Consider the following 17912-nt stretch of genomic DNA (forward strand, 5'->3'; position numbering starts at 1 on the left):
GAGCTCCCTGTGATCACAGCAGGGAGGGGAGGATAAGGAAGGCCCTGACCAATCTGTCTGTTCTGTACTCAGGAGCTTTATTCAGACAGCAAGGAAGAGTGCCTGGGAGCCTCTGTGCTCCTCTTGCCTGCCGCAGTGGCTCAGCAGTGTTCTGGGGTTACCTGCTGTCCTCAGGAAAAATCGAAATTCTCCTTCTCAAGGCCATAGAGCAGTCACTGGGATTAGGAAGAAACTTCCTTTGCTGGTGTATTACTGCAGACTTTATACCTGCATGTACCCTTTTTTTGCATCCCTGTGGGGAGAGAGGACTGACTCATAGGTTTGCATCTTCCTGTTACCATCAGCCGGCGCTGGGAGTGCTCAGTCCTGTGTGAGGGGGAGGAAGGGCAGTGCCCTGCTGTCCCCAGCTCCTGCCACACAGCCCTGATGGTCACACTGCTCGGTGGTGTGCACACCATGCCACTTCTTTCTTTCCCCTGTGCAAGTTCACCTGCTATTTTCTACCAATATTCCTCCAAAACTTTCAAGATAAATGAATCTTCAGATCTCCAAATCTTTAGCCTGTCTGAAACCAGCATAAAATATCTACCAGTCTGCAATGAAAAATCACAGACAATCCATCCTTTCGATCTCTTGCTTTTATCCTAAGCTGATAAGGGAGGCCCTCCTCTGCTTGTCAGCTTTGCATTCTTGGTGTGTGCAGCATAGCTGAGGATTGCAGATTAAAGGTGAAGAGTTGAACAGGGAAAAAATGCAGGAGTGAAGCAGCTGTTTAATGAGATAGAGGGGCTTTCCTCTTGAAAACTGCTTATCCATATCCTGTCTCTTGGTAATTGCAGAGTATTTTCTTTATGAGGAATGCTAGCACTGTTTTCCTGGTTTAATATATTTTACCCACTTGCATGATCATCTTTTCACTTTGGTAGGTGAAACCATTATTTATGAAATTGTGAATGTCAACAGCATTTTTTTAATCTGCTTAGTACTGTCCTGTGCATTCTTTGTCTTATAGTTAGAACAAAGTTCAAGTGTGCTCAGGAGTTAAAGCTCAATGTGTAACTAAGTTTGAGCCCTTGCAGTTCCAGGTTTGGAAACTCCTTTCCACCCAAGTCTCTCTCAATCTGTAACAGAACATCTGAAGTTACTAATCCAGATATTGTTGAATTGACTTTTAGTGGTAGGATGTGCTGTGCTGATAGTTAGAACTAAACATTTGAAAGACAAGTTCTGGCAGCTGTTTTAACCTGCTCGTGTCACTGTCTGTCTTTCCAGTAGAAATTTTTTAATCTTTGGAAACTCCTCCCTGTGCCTTGCTCTGTTTTTCAGGTAGACCCTTCACCTCCTGGTGTCCCTAAGGATCTCAGTTGGGACAACTTCATCACTGGTCCTGGTGCCTTCATCAGTGCTGTAATTTGCTGGGATTTACCTTCAAAAAGAGATCTAAGAATCCATCATTACAAAATCTGCATAAGCTTATGGGGGCCAGAGCAGCTAATAAAGATTACTGGGAAATGACTAATGCATGTGTGCTGCCACTGTACCTACCACTGTCTTTGCTGGTCTCTGGAGACGTGCTGGGAGAGCACAACAGCCACTGGTGGGGAAAAACAAGAGAAGAGAAAGGATTCATCTGCCAGGAAGAGATGCAGTCATGACTCTGGCTTGGTGTGATAAACAGCATGTGCTGTTCAGAGATCTGGCTGTGCACAGGCCATATTCCCCTGATCTCTCTCCAACTTGGAGATCCTTCTGCTGTGGTTGATGTGAACGAGTCTCATTCTTTGTATCACCTCCATTGCAAATGAGGTTAGGAAAAAGGAACATTTCAGGGTTGGAAGGAGTGATCTGGGATTTTTCAGATACCAGAAGTTCCTGATCTTTTTTGTACAGATAATGTCAATGTTTATATATGTATAAGTGATAACAGGGAGGTTGGAGAAATGGTGGGATTTTGAGTTGGGATTGGGGGATTGTTGTGAGGTGGGGGCTTCTGAAATGGCAGAGACTTGGGATCATAGTCTGGAGAAGATGAATGCCTTGGCTTCAAGTGTATTGCCACAGTCTGGAGCAGGAAATCATACTGGGTTTGAGATGTGGAACAGAAGAGAGAAAATCTGCCTCACAAGGGATTGAAGGAATTTATTTTAGGGACTTCAAGAACTGAAGTAACTCATTTCACATGACTTTTGCTCCTCTATCCCATGCTCATGACTGCATGCAACAGTCATTTTTGCTGATGGAAATATGGTTGCTGTATTTTCTGTCCCACTGTCATCTCCTTGTCTCTTTACTTGTCCATACAGTATCATATACCCTATGGTATCATATATTTAAAATAGATGATTATGCAGATGTAAGTGGATCCCTAAGGAAACTTAGCACATGCACATTACACCACAGGCAACTTTTACCTGATTATGCAACTATAAATAAGTTTCTTCTTTTTAAAATTAAAAACACCTTAACTTTTTTCCTTCTTTTTTAATGCTAACAGCTTAACACTTTCCTCTCCAGATAAGCTCTGAAATGGAAGAGAGAGAGCAGCATACCTTATGGAAGTGAAGGCTGTAGGTTTATGGGTTTAGAAATCTCTGAAAAGCACAAAAATATTTCCTCCCATTTGCAACACCCCTCCCCCTGCATGCAGAGTGCAGCCTCTGTATGCATTTGGTTTCCAGATCTGTGATTCCCACCCTCCTTTTTATAAGCTGTGAATTTTTTCCTTTTCAAGGCACAGATTTTACCCCTGTCCCATGCCTCCACAGAAGGTTTTGTCCTGTGAGTGCCCTAGGCTTTTAAAGAATGTGGAAACTCCTTGGTTTATTCTGTTTCTGTACTGCTACCTCCAGTTCCTGAATCCTGTTCCTCTGTGGCCTCTGCTAACGCAGAGTCTGTCCCAAAAGGGGGTTTTCTCTGCAGTTCCAGTGAAATGTAGCTGTGTGCACAGGGACTGCAGCCTTCTAGCCAGCATTCTTTTCTTGTTATTTAGTAGAGAAGAGGTATCACTTTTTCCCCCTCTCCATCATCAGCCTGATTTTATTGCAATCACATAATGCCAACACTGTTCATGTTTCCTCATCCCAAGACTTGGTGGATCCATTCAAACACCGTGTAAATCCCTCTCTATTTTCAGTAGCACCTTTATGATGGTATTGCCTTTCCAAGCTACAGTTGATCTTGCAAGCCTTCACACCAGCTAATCCAACTTCTTTTGGCTTCTTTCCCAAAGGTGTAGAGTTCTAAGGGGAACACTCAGCAAGGATATTTTCATTCAATATCAGTGGATCCAGAATTTCTTTTTTTCTTAGACCTACAGGGCTGCTCACTCCTCTCCATTACTAACAGCTATGAGGGATAGATACTGCTTACAGAATATAATAATTTTAAAAGGAAGTAAGACAAAATAAGGAATCTAAAAGCTGTCTGCATTTTTTATCTGTAAGTACAAGTCAGGTAGAGCTGCCCTAGCATTTCTGCTGCTGATTAAGGAATAGCCTGTTATGTAATAAGCAGTACATACTCTTCTCTAGGAGCAATCTTGCAGTGAAGCAGGAGAAACCACCTGGGTGGATGGACCAAGGATTAGCTGGTGCCTGAAGCAGAGACTGTATACAAAGCATCTCCAACAGTATTCCTCAGAGCAGCTTGCAGAACTCTGGCAGATCATAGCAGAACTCTTCTACTTTATTATGTGCTGAAAAGTAACTGGTTTTTACACATTAGACACTAATCAAGGTCACCCTTTCATTGCTGAATGCTCTGCATTCACTGCACTCTTGGCAGGAGGGCTTGCTCTGCTCCTGTGTGTTCAGGAAAAATACCAAAATAAAATAAAAGGAGAAGAAATCCTTTGGCCAACCATCTGTTGGAACAGAGGCCATGGACACAATGCAAATACAAATGCCTGGATACATTTTGCAGGTGTGCCCTGTGACCCATCTTTCCGTGGAGAAATTCACATAGATTGCACTAGACTGTTCCTGCAACTGCAGTTAATCGTGCCTTTTCTATATTACTGCTACAGGATTAACACAAACATTGCTTCTATTTTCAGGCTTATCAAAGGCAGCAGCACATCTCTCTAATCTCCTATTTCCCTGCTCTCTTTAAAGTGTTTAAATGAATGGAGCACTGATGAGCAGGGATGTGGTGCCAGCAGGGATGGTGTCATTTAATGCCTCGCTATTTATGCTATTTAATGCCTGTGTGGCTTTATGTGCCCTGGGTGACTTGCAAACCATCTGGCACCCTCCACCCTTTCACAGGACAGACGGAGGTGTAGACAGCACCTTCACTTGCCTCTCGTTCAGAGAGTGTCCAGCAGCATTAAAACAGTACAGTGATGTGCCTGCTCCTACACAGCCTGCACCTGCTGTCACTGAAGGATGAAGCTTGGAGGCCATGGATTGGTGACCCTTGATACCAGGCAGTCTGGATCTCAGTGAGCTGTGGGCATTTACCTACATTTCTGTTGGACTGGTTGGCACACACAACCTGGATTTTTCTTACAGCTGTAAAAAGCATAATGATATCTGATCTGCCCCAGCACCTGTTTGTGCACTGTTAACTTGTCAAAAGGTTTCAGACAAGCTGGAATCAGCAGAATTGCGTGTGTCGTATCAGCTCCTTGTCCTAAGAGTCCTACAGCTGGATTTGCAGTATCATTGAATGACAGCCTGAATTTTTAGCTGTATTACTTACACAAATCACAAATACTTGGGTTGTGTCCTCCAATCTCCTAGGAAGTGGGCTGAGATCCACCCTGCAGCTTTCACACCACTGTCAGCTGGCATTAACTTCCAGTCATTTTTTCCTTTGAGGCCAGATTGAAATCAGTGACCTAGAAGTAAAATACTCTGTATTTTGTTAGCAAGCAGTCCCTGGAGTTGTGCAGTCTAAACTGGGATGTTTTCTCAGTGAGCTCTTTTGCATATCTTCTGTGGCAATTGTGCTGTAATTACCACAATCCTCTTTCTGTGCAGAATTTATTAATTGCTTTCCACTTCCTCCAATGCATTTCTTCTTAGATCACAGTGAAATAAAGACTTTCTTTAGTGTGTGGAAGGGTTATGATATCGTACCGTAACACATTGATTTTCTATGGTGACATAATCAGAGCTTATATTATGGATTCACTGATATTCCTGCAAGGAGAGCAAACTGGAAACTATGTTGGACACTTACTGCACTGCCTGTTAGCAGTACAGCTGTGAGATCTGACCCTGAAAATGCTCGTGTCTGGAAGAATATTTGCAGAAGTAAGGACTAGTCATGTGTAGAAAAATTTTCACAATCAGCCTTCATGTTTATGGGATGGATCACTTGTGGACAGTGCCGAGAGTCTGCTGGGAAGTGCTGGCTGCCCTTGGCAGTGCCATTGCTGGAGGTTCATTTTATTCAGCATTTTAAGGAAGTGCCCAGCTCACGTTGTAACTACTGCAGTCTGTTCATATGAATAAGTTATGTCTCCATTTTTTCTGGAGTTCAGATTCTGTGTTCAGATTCAAGGTCAGATCCAGTTGGTCACTCTGTGGCAGTGTATAATGAATTGCCAGCATCCCAGAACATACAAAATTGGAGATTAGAAGCAGCTTCACCTTATTATCATGATAGTCAATTGCAAGTGGTAGTGCAGTGGATAAAGGGCAAGGTAATGTAACATGTGAGTGGAATAGCTCTCAATCTGTGCATTATGAAATTGTCATTCTGTGCCACTGTTCAGCATAAATGGACTAATCTTCAGTTTGAAAATGAGGAGAGCTTGACTGTTAAAGAATAGGTCATTTGGCTTCTGGCAGCAGCAGAAGATGCTGTAATATTAGCTGTAAGAACTTGTGCATTCTTGGTAAGGAGATAAAAATGATTAAATTGCACTTCTTGCTTCTCTATCTTTTAAAGTAATTCATATTTGGACCCGGATTCAGCTAATCATTTGCATAATTCCTCAGGCCATTCCTATTCAGCCATGCATTTCAGTTTGTGCTTAAGCTCAAGCAAGTGCTGAAGTTCTTTTCAGTTCCAGGGACTTCAGCCTTGCAGAACAAAGTCTGGACTATTACTTTATGTTTCAGTAGCTTGTGAGGTTGCTGTGCTGTAGCGAATGGAACTTTGCTTTGTATGTACCAGATGGAAGTTTGTTGTATTATGGGCTGAGTACTCTTTAATGACTCAGAAAGGTTAAGGGTGAAGATGTTGGGGCCCTGGAGAGGATAATTTTTAATAGAGTCTTCTGTTGGAAATCCAAGAGCCAGAACAGGGGTCATGTCTCCAAAGAGTTTCACAGACTCTGCAAAACTGGCAGTCACACTGACTGCCTCCCTTCCACTGGGCTCTTCCTGAACAGGAATGAGCAGAGCCAAGGGGAAAGTTTTGTTGGGCTCTTTGGGACATGGAGCTCTTCAGGCTGAATTCTGTTCCAAATTATGCTCTGTTTTCCAGAGAACCTTTTCAGCTTTGGTAGGGTTGTGCCAGGTGGTAGCCATTTGTGATGTGAATTGTAGTTCTAACATATCTTTAAAAAATTGCAGTATTACCATATGTATTTGTACTGTGCAAACTTGGGTTTGGGTTAGAGGATTAGGGGGTTGAGAAGAACCTTGATATGCTGACTTTTTTTCTTTTATGGGGCTGGAAAGTTCAAAATATTTTGCCTGGCATTATCAAGCTCTTGTGTGTCAGTTTAGTTTAGCAAAAGAATGTGTCAGCCAACAGAGTTCCACTGCTTCGTGAAGATGTGTGTGGGAACTGGAAATTTTTTAATTGGGATTGACCCCAATCTAAAATGAAATGTTTGGTTATGGCTTTTTATAGAAAATACAATGAAACAATTAACTTTTTTTTTCTCCTTTGGAAAAAATAATTTTCAAACATTTGGTAGGAAACCCTTTACAGAACAGATTTATGGCCTGAAGTCTTGTTCACAGTCAAACTGGTGGGAATTTTGCTGTTGACTTTCATGTAGCCATTTTACTGAGGTTTTCTTTGCAGCAGGAGGGATTGTGTGACTTTCTATCTGGAGGTATTAATGTAACTTCAAAGCTTCTCAGCCCACTTCAGAAATAAAGAATATTCTTATATATCCCATCGACTCGTTGGAGGTCTTGCTTTATTGAAGGTAACATGATTTTTGTCTCTGTCCCAGAGAACCACAAGGAACTCAATCTATATTTGTTAAAATGGAGACTAGCAACATGTTCTAATACAACACTAGCAGAGGAAAGGGCAAATGTCCAGGTTAGTGCTCTGCTTTGCTGGGATGTTTTCACATCATTGCTTTAAAATGTTTGTTCTGTGGAGGAGAATCACTGCAGGTTCCAGATGTAGGTGTTTACAGGGGGATTCTATTTCAGTGGTAGTGCTGTGCATGATTCTGTCCCTGTCTGCCTGCTCCCAGTGCATGACATGATTCACCTGCTCCTGGATTTTCCTTTCGGTATAGCAGATTTTATTAACCCCCAGAAAGGTCTATCTAGAAGCTGTTTTTCCACCCCAAACTGAGATCTTACCATTAACAATCTTTTATGAGCATGGAACAGTTCATTCCATTGCTGAGTCCTTTGTTACCTCTTCTTCACATGGGACAAAGTGTCAGAAGAGAGAGAAAGAAGAGAAATGACTGGAAGAATCAAAGGAAAGGGAAAAGGAGAACTCTGTGATCACTTTTCATGAGATGCATGCATTTGGAAATTTGCTAAAATATGTTTGTAATGTTTTTCATAAGAAACATTAAATGAAAGTGCAGTTAGTCCTGGACTTAACCTACCCATTTTTCCTTGGATTTAGGGCTAGCTCAGGGCAATCTTCCAGTTTTGCACTTCAAGCCCATCTCTACCTGCTTTACTGGCAAGTTTCACTACACTGAAGACAGCTCTGTCTAGCTCTGTGTGGTAGACACAAAAAGAGCAGGATCTTGATGGAAGAAGTGATTCTTAGGAGGGGCCTGAGAGCTGAGTTTCAAAAGCATCATGTTCCCAAAGAAAGGCCAAATTTTTCAGAAGGGCTGAACAACAAGCACTCCTGCTGTGACAGATGGCTGAGTATTTCAAAAGATCTTGCTATTAAAGCTGGCTGGAGATTCTCTATTCTCTTGTTTTTGACAGGAACTTGGGTTTTCTGTTAAACACAATAATAGTGCAGAATGGACAGATTTTCCTTCCAGCATTCTATTTTTATGTGAGAGTTTTAATTGTCTTGGTCAGGGAAACTCTCACTCCTGTAATACATTGATTTACACTCACTGTGCTGGAGAGCCATGTGACAGACACTTCCCAAAGTCTGATCCCAGCTTCTGACACCCCCATGGCAATGAAGCTGTTCCAAAGCTGTGGCCAAACACAAGGGTGCTGTGTGTGATGTGGTGGGCAGAGGGTGCTACTTCCAGACAGGTTTTCTTGGCTTTTCTTTTAGGTTTCCTAGAGAGTGTTTGGTTTTGAGATACTTGATTTGGACTCCTGAACACAAGCTCTCCAGTAGGTGAATGTCTTCACTTGTAGCTGCTCAGAGGAAGGATTGGGAGTGAAAGTCAAGCCGTGTTTGTGTGTAGCTGAACATGCAGAAAGAAGGATCTTGGAACTTGAAGCTGTTTCTTAAAATGTGTGCTTTAACATTTCCATGATTTAACTTTCCCATCCATAAATAGGAAGTCAATCTTCATCATCAGTGAAGACTTAAAAAGTTCGGTGTTTATACATGCAGCTTTGGAGAAGCAGAAATACAAAAATAATCCTTTTCTTTCATCTGAATGTCTCAAAGCTCTTTTAGACTGTTCGTTAATTGAGCAGTCATAATGATGTGCCAATGGGGATGAAGGGGGAGGAATAATTTACAGGTGGGAGAAATGAGGCATGAATGACTTCCTAGCCTTACCTGTGCCATGCTGTTAGTCTGTGTCAGATCCAGACAGATACCTTCTGTCCTGTCTCCTTTTGCATCTGTGATGGGTGGCTGGGAGCATCAGTTTTCCCCTCGTCCCTGCTTCCTCCTCTTCTTCTGTAGGGAACCCAGCTCCTTATCCCCAGGCTGCTGAAATCCCTGTGAAGTACAGGGAGTCCATGTGGCTCACCTCTCTGAGAGAGCAGGCCTGGAAACCAGGACATTTGTTTCAACTCCCAAGTTCCACCTACTGAACAGGACACAGCCAGAGTCAACTCCACTGCACAGGAGAAAGGAGTAAGGAAATGAACCATCTGGGTGCTCTTCAAGCAATGGCACATTCTGCCCTGCCTTCCTCCTCCTGACCTTATGCACAGCTGGATTGTGGTGTGCTGTCCTCTGCCCACCTTCCACAACAATTCAGTTTGTACCTTTGCTGCCCTGAGCAGAGTAGCTCAGTATATCTGACCTGGCTCTGAAATACCAACCCACCTCTGAGAAACAACAGAGCCCCCTTTGTCACTGTTTCTTTCTTGTCTGAACTCCTGTATCTGGGGTCAGTACACTTCTGTACTGAAAACATTGAATCTTCTGACATATATAGAATAAATGAGCACAAGGAAAATTCAAATTTTTAAAAAGTTACAGAATGGGCAGGATAAAACTACTGCTTAGGAAAATACCCAGTGCAGAATTTCATCTAGAGTTTGGCTGAGAATCCTGTTTAAACTTAATTCTTAAACACAGCTGTGAAGCTCATGAAGATGTCACATCAGTAGCTCACCCAACAACCTTGGAGCCTCCTGGGAAGGTAATCACAGCACCAATAGTGAGCAGTAATTCTAACAGGCTGCTTTGCTTCATCCTTCTGGCTACTCCTTGTTGAGCTCCTGCAATTCCAGACATGAAGATTTTCTCCTACCCAACGTGGTTCCAGCTGCTTCTCCCTACCAGTTATTCATATCTGAAAGGGAAAGGAAAAATATTGACATAAATTGCTGGACCCTGGAATACAAGTTTTTTGTTTAACTGACAGGGCTTATGGTTACCTTCAGACATAGCTTTTAAAGTAGTTTTTAGCTGGATGACAGAGATAAGCCCTCCAGGAAAAAGCAGTGGTAAAGTGGTGGGTCATTATAAATAGTTTGTTCTCTCTGTAGTCGTGTTTTCCATTCTTTTTCAGTTTATGTATCTTGTAAAATTTTTCCAGTAAATCTGCTACCTTCTATGTGGTGAATTTAAGCCTATTGATTTGTAGCAGATCTAATTGCATTTTACAGAACCCCTTTTGCCTCTGGGACCAGAACTTGAAAAGTCCTGTTTAGTGAAATGGATTGTCTTCCACAGGTCATTGACACCCTATATTCTGCCTTATCTAAATTAGCCAGTCTCCAGTATTCTCTGATCTAATCCCAAAAGTATCGGGTGTGTGTTATGTGCAGATGTAATGCTTACACACACATTTCTATTGAGCAGTCATTGGAAAAGGAGCTGAAAGCAGGGAGAGCTTGCCCTCCCAGCCCAGTGCAAAGGCGGGGATGCAGTGCCTGCTAACAGCTGGCCTTTCTGCAGCTCGGCAGGTGATGGAGTTCCCACCACTTCAGGAGCCCACTGCCAATGGTTAGCACATGCTGTTGGGAGAAATCTCATCAGTCAAAACCGTCTCATAAATAATTTAGAGGAAAGCAATTAGCACACACAGCTGTAGCTGTTTGCAAAGTCACAGTTATACCTGCCAGGGCAATCTGGAAATGGAAATTTCAAAACCATTTCTTGAAGTGGCCAGAACAGTCTAGCTTGGAGCTAAGGCTGATGGGTAGTTGTTGATGAGTAAGGAGCAAATTGCACTTTCATGTCTTTTTATGTGTAATGAAATCCAGGAGAGAATTTTAGTATTTTGTACATAGTGGGAAAGTGATCAAAGGGATTCATAGTTTTAAAAACTCCAGCAGTCAAGGCCTTATCCTTTCAGTGGCTCTGCAACTCATTCAGCTTCAGAGCAGGGGGAGAGATTTTAACAGAGACTTGGACATGCATTTTGAAGGCATCAGCTAGTTAGAGTTTGTCTATATGTACAGACTGCTCAGAGAGGACAGGCAGGAGGAAAAGGAAGAAGATACTGTTTGAAGTATCTCGTCTTAGTATGCTTGCCTTGACAGATCAATGAGAGCAAATTGTTTGAGGACTTCTGGGTAATGATAAAAGGGAAGGGAACCTGCTCTTTAAGAATCTCAAACTACAGGGAAGGTGTGAAAGCAAAGTATTTTTGTTTGTGCAGGTGAGCCCTGAGAAGGGGTATCAAACATTAAATCCAGAGATAACAAAAGGCTGTGTAAATAGGGCAGATGTAAATATATTCTAGGAGAGGGCCAGAAGTCACCTACCATGACAGCGTACTGGGACAAGGGGACAGACAATGTAACATTGCAAGATCCTCCCAGCATTTCTGATAGCTGTGCATTCAGTCATGGTATTTCTGCTAACTGAATTCCTAAAACATATTCATCTTCACAGGATCCCCCCTTGGCTAGGAAATTATTATTCCTGTTACCAACTGGATACTAAATCACAGTACATTACCACATGAGGCAATCCCAGCCCTAAACTCTAAAATTACTTCCTCTTTCTAAGAAGGAACACTGTATTGTGAAAAAAGCATTCAAATGTGGGTTGCTCATAGTATGAATGCTACAAAGCATTTCAGCTATGCTTAAAGACCATCTGAATTAGAAAAGACTGGAGTTAGAATTTGTAGCGGTGGCATTATTTTATTCTGCAACTCTCCTGTGGAAAAACATGTCCCAGTTCCCACTGTTGTCTGCAGCATTTGACCTGTTATTCTAAATCCAACTGCCATTACCTGGCCAAAAAAGCAGAGAAGCCCAAGAACCTGCCTGCTACTTTTGGGTGGTTTCCACCCACGGAAAATTCCACGGGTGAGGCTTAGACAGTAACCAAAAGCAGCAGCTGCTCATTGACTGTCAGCTGGATGAAAATCCCTGCAGTCAGTCAACAGGCTGCCCCAGCTGCTCTGGCCTCCCAGAGACAAGCAAGACCTCCTGTAAGTGATATTAATGGAGTCTATCTAGAAATCTCTTACAATAGATTTTGTTTGACTGCAGTGGGAACTTTAACACATTATGGCAGTGCACCTTCCTGGACTGAATAATGATTAGCTGTTAATGTGTTTAGGTAAAAGGCTCAAATATTTCATTTGCTTATTCCTTTCATTTTTTTATACTTACTAGCTCTTAGTAGAAGTGGGGAATGTGAAGAATGTCCTTCAGAACTGCAGATGAATAATTGCTCAACAGCCAGAGTTTCAGTAACTTTGAAACTCTTCCTTGAACAGAAATTCAGCCTGGGGTGAATCACTGGTCACTGGGGTGAATCTGGAGTATTTTGTGGGTTTTCTTCTTGTGAGTTAATCCAACTTTATTCCAATTTAATATGTTAAAAATATATAGATGGCATTGTTGTGGCTCTTCTTAAGCCAACTTAGCACATTTTATAAGATTCTAAATCACATTATCTTCTGGACCATCAAATAAATGATCAAGAAATGTAAGTTAAAATATTATCTAACAGCCTTTCAATGAACATCTTTCCCTCCTGTCCAGAGAAAAGTGAGTGTAGAATTTGGATCACTATCCATAAAACCCTGTAGGGATATTTACAGGTATCCTTGAAACAAGCTGAGCCCTTGATCTTTATAGCATTATTGCAGATACATATTAACTGCACTGCAGTGCCGAAATGTGAGAAACTACTAAAAATGTCAACTAGGTCAACTAAGGATGAGTTGGGATTTTGTTCAAAACAATAGGCATAATGTTTTCATCATTCAAGAAAATATTCATTGTACAGGAGAGATAACTTCTGTTTTTATAAAGGGGATTATCTGGCTACAGGGTTTGCCTGGGCTTTGCCAGTGACTGCACTGTACATGAGGGCAAATATCTGCCTCAGATGGTATCTTCTGGATCCAGAGGTTGCCACCTGAAGTGTCCTATCACATCCCTGTTCTGGGAGCTCTGGAGTCTGGATTGGGATGTCTCTCCATTGCCTGTCATGATAACTTAGAGAAGAAAGGAAAAAACTGTTTTTCACTAAAAGTAGATCCAACTCCCTCACCTTTAATTTTTAAGAACTGTCTGGTTGTGTCCATAATGAATGGAGAAGGAATTGTTTCTTCACTTGAAGGTTCATCGTCTAATCTAGATTTGATGACTTGCCACTGGAGAAGGATATGCTTTGCTGTTCATCTCTGAAGTCCTGGCAGCAAGGTCAGATTAGATGTCTCCTTTCACACAATTTTAGTTAATACCACTGTATTTCAGCACAGGGGGATCCCTGATATTTCTTGTACTAGAACAACTCCAGTAATATTGTATAGATTTCGCTTGGGGTTTGTTTTTGTGTTGTTGGGTTATTTTTCTGTTTGGTTGGTGTTTTGGTTGGTTGGTGGTGTTTGGTTTTTTTTGGTTGGTTTTTTTTTGTTTGTTTGTTTGGGGTTTTTTTTTTTTGTTTGTTTGTTTGTTTGTTTGTTTGTTTGTTTTGTGGGTTTTTTTGTTGTTTTTTTGGTGTTTGTTTTTTTTTTTTTTTTTTTTTTTTTTTGGATACTCAAAGAGCACAAGGAATCCTTTAATGAAACCTCTTTTCCCTTTTTAGACTCAGCCACTAATAATAGTCCATTATCTTAAACCATCAACATTTATCAGTGTGCAGTGCAAGTGCTTACAGTCACCAGCCATAGGCCAGCCACACTGGAAACCTTTCAAATGCAAACAACTGGTGCTTTAAACTACCGTGGTTCCTTATTCACTGGGGCTCAGCCCAGCACAGGAATCTTTCATGGGACTCTAATGTGAGAGTTTGCAAAGACACAAACAGAAAAGATTAAAGAGATTCTGCTCTTTTGGCAGTGGCACTGTGGCTTTCCTCACAGCTCTTCCAGGGACTGCATGGAAACAGAGGTTGTGTCTGAACACTTTCCGATCCCTCTGAGTAGTCAGGGTATTATCTGCTTGGCTTTTAAAAAGTCCAAGGACACAGGATGAAGTGATGTCTCTGAGGTAGAGGCTGACAGTAGGTGCTGATCTTCTGCTGCATCTCTTGAAATAGCTCCATCAGGTCACGCCTATGTTTATAAGATGATAGTTCCTCTGTTGGAGTGGCCCTTAGCTTGGGTTGGGGCATTCTCCTTTCACTTCTAACTTCAACTCAGAAAATGGGCACAGGTCTGAATAACAAACTTGTCATCACAAACATTTCCTGTAAGTGCCAGGGCTCCAAATATACTGCCTAGATTTTTTTTTTTTTTAGTAGAGATGAATAATCTATTTTATTTGTCAGTTCTAATTTGAAAAGCAAAGTTCATTCTGTGTCAAAAGCCTTAGGTATGGCAGCCCAGCTCTAGATAATATTGCATAAATGTCTTCATAGGACACTGGGAAAGGCTGACATCCTTGTCTATGTCATTTTGAATGCCCCATTTGACCTTACTTTCTCCTAGTGGATTCTCCCAGGCTAAGAAAAATCCATAAACACAGTTGCCTTTCAATTGTCTGAAAACATGTAGGAAGGCCCCTCCAGCACTCTCATTTCTCTCTGAAAATGGTCTTGGCTTCTTCAGCCTCTCCTGAGAACAAAGATTTTCACGGACTGAAACATCCTCATTTCTCTCTGACAGTGCATGTTCTGTATCCTTCTCTATGTACAGTTCTGGTGCTGCAATAACTGTAGCTATATCCTGCTTTAGAAGGATTTTGGTAAATACAATATTAGTATCATTTGGGGAAGCTGATAATCAAATCTTTGCTGGTTTTTACCTCTTTTTCTTTCAAGTTGCAAGAATTGCAACAACAGCTTGGTCCTTCTTCTAATTTGTTCCTTATTTCATTTGACTCTTTTGTTTCTGATGAAACAACCCATCACAATCTGATATCAGTGAAAGCCAGCACAGTGTCAAAAGCAAGTCCCACGTCTGGCTGCCAAGCAAAAGACAAAATGTACCAGTAGGATGCTGTGCAGCAGCAGTACTTCCAGGAGGCAGCCTTCTTCCAGATCTTGTCCCTGGTGTGTCACTGCTAGAGAGAACACAACCAACATGTTTTAATGAAGAATATTGGCAGCTGACTGAAAAAGAAAAAAACTGTGTTTATTCTTTCTGTAACACCATTTTGACTAGTGCCATTTATAGATGTTCAGGGGAGATTCCCAGCTATGCTTCCAGCCTTGACCATTTCAGCCCCTGACTCTGGTGGTCCCTAATGTAACTCTAGAGAAAAATTGTTGGGTGTTGCTTTTCTCTTCTCTCTTTTTTGTTTTGTTTTGTTTGTTGGTTTGGTTTTCTCCACGTGGATAAATTCAATCATTCCGTTTCCAGTGAGCCTCATGGATAGTTGTAGTGCCATAACAGGAGAGAGTGGAAGGGAACAGAGATGCAGGAGCAAAAAAGTGACAGGAAGCAAGAAATTCCTCCATTGGCTTCACTGCTTAAAAAAACATGTGGAATTGTACCTAGAACTAGCTTTATATTACCTGCTGAGCAGCTGGTGAGCTACAGAGCACAGCAGTGGTTACCTGCAGATTTTCTGGTTTCAGAAGTGGATTCTGCAGCCTGTGTTGGTACCAGTACGACACTGCCTGTGGTACCTGGAATAGCTCATTTAAACATTGTCTGTAGATGGTCTCTGTGAGCTTTGGTCTGTGCAGACATACAGCAAGATATAATTATGGATTTTCCAAGTCAAAAGCTAAATATTACGTTAGGGCTGCCTTTCTTTCACTCCCACAGTCCCTTTTGCAGTTATATCTCAGGCCTGTTGACTTCAATCTATTTATTTTCAAAACATACCTGCAGGGCAGGCAAGCAGCCCTGCCTGTGTCCTATCGAGTGAGATCTGAGAACACACTCAAAAGCAGCAAAAACCACTTGGGACATTACTACTCCACCTGTGTGAGGGCAGCCATCAGTGCCACAGCAGAGCTGATGAGCTCTGTGGCTCCTCATTCCTCAGCACAACACTGGGTCTCTGCACTTCACTGCTTGAGGGTGGCTCAAGCTTCTCTGAGTTGCACAAAAAGTGGACAGGGAGCAAGAGGATTTTGTGCCCTGCAGCCTGGGCTAGGAGGTGACTGCTGTAGGGGAGGCACTGTCCTGAAATGCTAAGCATCCTCAACGGCTAAGCATCCTCTCTCCCTGATGAAAATTAGCCTTCCCTCTGAAATTCTTGTCAATGTTGTAATTATGAAAGTACAGATATTTTAAATGCAGTTGAGTAAATGTGCAAGTTGTGGTGGTTTTGTGCTTTAAAAGCTCTGCCTGTATTTATATAATAGGGTTATAATCATAGAGGAGGAACTGAAAGCCTCACCCTGCAGTGGTAAAAATGTCAGGTCCTAACCCCCACCTCTGCCAGAAGTTGCTGTGGGTGAATTGTGCAGGCCATGGAGTAGCCCTGAACAACCTATCAGAAGTCTGCCTTTAAAATGTTGTGAGTTTGAGGGTTTTAATGAGGTCACTTTGCAAATCCAGTGTGGAGTTTGCTGCACACATTATATGGACAGTCCTTGCTTTGGGGTAACCCACATGTACTAAGACATGCAGCTGGAGAATTGGCAACCTCTTAAATGAGGTTTGTGTGGATCTACATGGCTGTAGTGATATAAGGCTTAATCTTTATCAAGTCCATTGAATTTGGGAGAAGAAGAAATGCCACTTTTACTTTATTGTGATATAGAAGTCAATGTTTAAATTCCAGAAGATTCACTTCTGGGACCTGCTGAAGTGATCTTCTTTTCAGAAGCTGCTTTGCACTTCTCCTGGGAGGAATAAGTGAACAAGGAGGGGTAGAGGCAGCAGAATCCTGGGCAGAGTGTGAGCACATGGGGTGGCCATGGGGAGGGTCTGCAGGGGCAGAGCTTCTCCAACTGACTGAGATTCTCTTCATTAACTGGGCAGGGGCTGGAAGTACTGAGGCAAGGTCATGTAGTGGGGCTGTTCCCTCTCAGGGGAGCTTGGGCTACCTCTGCTGTATTATTGCTTCCTTCCCACCTCTTGCATCCCTGTGCCATAGAAGGATTAACCTCAGGAAAATTCTTAGGGCCTGAAAGAACTTTAGACTTCCAAAGCATGGGCCAAAGAGTAGCCACATTCCATCATTATGTACATAGTTGTGTTCAGGTTAGAGTTCGCCTGCTGTGAATGTACCTTTTTTCAAGTTTTTTACTTTGTGGTAATTTAACAACAATCCTTTCCATGCATTTAATGAAAGTATGTGTTGAGACCTACAGATATTTCTGCCAGTATAGTCTTTACATCACAACTTGAAATTATGTGAAGGACCACTCTCTGGAGTGGTCCTTCATTTTATTTTGATTCAGAAGTGGAAAAACAGGCAGGGACAACAAAGAGCAAATTTAATTTTCTTTCTTAAACCCTGCCAGTTCGAATAATCTCTTGCTGAGTTTCCTGATGTGGCTATTCACATTCCTTCATGAATTCAGGCTGGCTGTTAGCAGCCTCCAAATAAAACATGGTTATATGGAGATTTACCTTGGCCCTGTTCTTGCTTGGCGACATGAGACACAGAGCGCAGCCAACTGGTTCAGCTCATGCTACATGTCCTCTTCCAGAAACTGCTTCCTGTACAAGCCCACTGCTCTCCAAATTAATGGGATTGTTGCTTTAGCTCAAGATGTAGGAGATTTAATTCTGGTGTTTGTGTCAGCGATCAATGAAGTCAGGAAACTGCCTTTACAGAGCATTCAAAAGCCCTTTTATTCCGAAAGAATCAAATCCAGGCTTCTGTTAAATGCAGTAAAAGCTGCCATCATTAAAACATTGAGGCTGCAAGTTTGGCCACAAAAATGTTACCGTAATGCAGTTGGTATTCAGTCCTTTCTGTCAGCGTTTCCAAGTCTGGCTTTTATTTATTTATTCATTTTCACAAGTCTCATGTTTTTCAGGCATTCCATAAAGCCTCGGTGTTTACAGGCATCTTACTCATCTGAGAATCTCAGCTTCCAGTTTTTAA

This window comes from Zosterops lateralis, assembly GCF_965231275.1.
Source record: "Zosterops lateralis genome assembly, chromosome: 10".
NCBI classification, from domain to species: Eukaryota; Metazoa; Chordata; class Aves; order Passeriformes; family Zosteropidae; genus Zosterops; species Zosterops lateralis.